Here is a 2,306-nt window from a genome sequence, read left to right on the forward strand (position 1 = left end):
TTTCATTTGCAGTATAGTAGACATTTGATTATCTGATTCAAAATGATCGATACCAGTCCATTTCACCTCAGTAATGCCTAGGATATCGATCTTTATGCATTCCATTTTTAATGATTTCCAATTTTCCTAGATTCATACTCCATAGATTCCACATTTCTATTGTTTTTTGGTTTGTTTGTTGTTGTAGTTTAAGTGAAAGTTTACATTTCAAGTTAGTTTCTCAAAAAATATGGAACGCTTCACGAATCTGCATGTCATCCTTGCATAGCGGCCATGCTAATCTTCTCTGTATCGTTCCAATTTTTAATATATGTGCTGCCGAAGGGAGCACTCCACGTTTCTATTCTTAATGGATGTTTGCAACTGTTTCTTCTCATTTTGAGTCACGCCACATCGGCAAATGCAGGTCCTGAAAGTTTGACTACATCTACGTCATTAAGGTCGACTCTTCTTTGAGGAGGCAGCTCTTCCCCAGTCGTATTTGAGTGCCTTCCAACTTGAGGGGTTCATCTTTTGGCACTATATCAGACAATGTTCTGCTGTTATTCATAAGGTTTTCACTGGCCAATTTTTCAGAAGTAGACTGCCAGATCCTTCTTCCTAATCTATCTTAGTCTGGAAGCACTGCTGAAACCTGTCCACCATGGGTAAAGTTGCTGGTATTTGAAACACCTGTGCCATAGCTTCCAGCATCACAGCAACACACAAGTCACCACAGTATGACAAACTGACAGATGAGTGGTGGAGGTGAATCATTAGGGGACTTTAATTATCCCCATAAAATCTGCTTGAGTATATCCCCACTTCAAGCTCTATCACATTACTTTATTCATCTCTTTATTGGTCATTTCATTTTGGGACACTCTCTAGCAGCAGGAATTGGAGTGCAACTTAACTAAGTTACAAAATAAACTTCTTTGGACTCCATTTTACCTGTGTTATAAAAAGGTAGTCCTCATGTACTGCAGAATCATCATTAAAAAAGCATTTATTGTCCACTTCCTATTGCTCAGGTCTGTATTAGAGACATAAAGATGATTGAGACATATCCCTGTTCTTGAGGAGCTTATTGTCTAGTGAATAGGCAGGCATGTTAAAAACTTACAACACAACCTGATGAATCCTATTGTAGCTGCATATAGAGAGTTCGATATGAACATTGGAGTCAGAGCCGTAATTCTGCCTAGGAGCATTCTATAGGAAAATGAGATGTTTATGCAGAGGTGTGAAAAAAAATAGAGAGATAGAGATAGATAGACAGACAGGAAGGAAAATTCTGGTGGCCTCTTCAGCCAATTTGAGGTCACAGTAGCAGTAAAATTTGGTCACTAAAGAGATCCAGCCATCTTAAAGCAATGCATCAAGAGCTGTGGCCAACTACTATACCCTTTATTGTTATTTGGATATTTTTGTATGATTTCCGCTTAATACCTTTAGATTTAATACCCAGTTTATTATAACCATTACTAACGTTCCTAAAGTGTCCTGGTGGTACAACAGTTAAGTGCTCAGCAGCTAACCAAAATGTTGGTGGTTCAAAACCACCCAGTGGCTTTGTGGGAGAAAGACCTAGTGATCTGATCCTGTAAAGATGACAGACAAGTAAACCCTATGGATAGTTCTACTCTGCCATATTGGGTCGTTACGAGTCAAAAATTGACTCGACAACCTGGAAAATCTAATCATTAACTTTATATGGAAAGGGAAGAAGCCCTGGATGAGTAAAGCACTATTGAAGAAGAACAAAGTAGTAGGACTCGCACTACCTGACCTAAGAACCTACTATACGGCTATGGTAGTTAAAACAGCCTAGTACTGGTACAACAACAGATACATTGACCACTGGAACAGAACTGAGAACCCAGATGTAAATCCATCCAGCTATGGTCACCTGATCTTCGACAAGGGCCCAAAGTCCATCAAATGGGGAAAAGACAGTCTTTTTAACAAATGGTGCTGGCAAAACTTGATGTCCATCTGCAAAAAAGTAACAGAACCCATACCTCACACTATACACAAAAACTAATTCAAATAGGATCAAAGACCTAAATATAAAACCAAAAACTTTAAAGATCATAGAAGCAAAAAATAGGATCAATGCTAGAGGTCCTAATACACAGCAGTAACAGGATACAAACCATAACTAACAACACACAAACTCCAGAAGATAAGCTAGATAACTGGGATCTTCTAAAAATTAAACACTTAAGCTCATCAAAAGACTTCACCAAAAGTAAAAAGAGAGAAGTTTCCGGCAAGATGGCGCTCTAGGCAGAAGCACCACGCTGTCCCTCCACAGCAAAGAT

At 38.9% G+C, this 2,306-nt stretch overlaps 1 non-coding gene across 1 annotated transcript; it reads right to left on the bottom strand.

The window, feature by feature from the left end:
* Positions 1–223: 223 nt before the first annotated feature.
* On the bottom strand, positions 224–331 carry LOC111820411 (U6 spliceosomal RNA). Its single transcript, XR_002823951.1, has one exon. It is a non-coding gene; the product is annotated as a U6 spliceosomal RNA (small nuclear RNA).
* Positions 332–2,306: the final 1,975 nt, after the last annotated feature.

Source organism: Trichechus manatus, unplaced genomic scaffold (genome assembly GCF_000243295.1).
Source record: "Trichechus manatus latirostris isolate Lorelei unplaced genomic scaffold, TriManLat1.0 scaffold00036, whole genome shotgun sequence".
NCBI classification, from domain to species: Eukaryota; Metazoa; Chordata; class Mammalia; order Sirenia; family Trichechidae; genus Trichechus; species Trichechus manatus.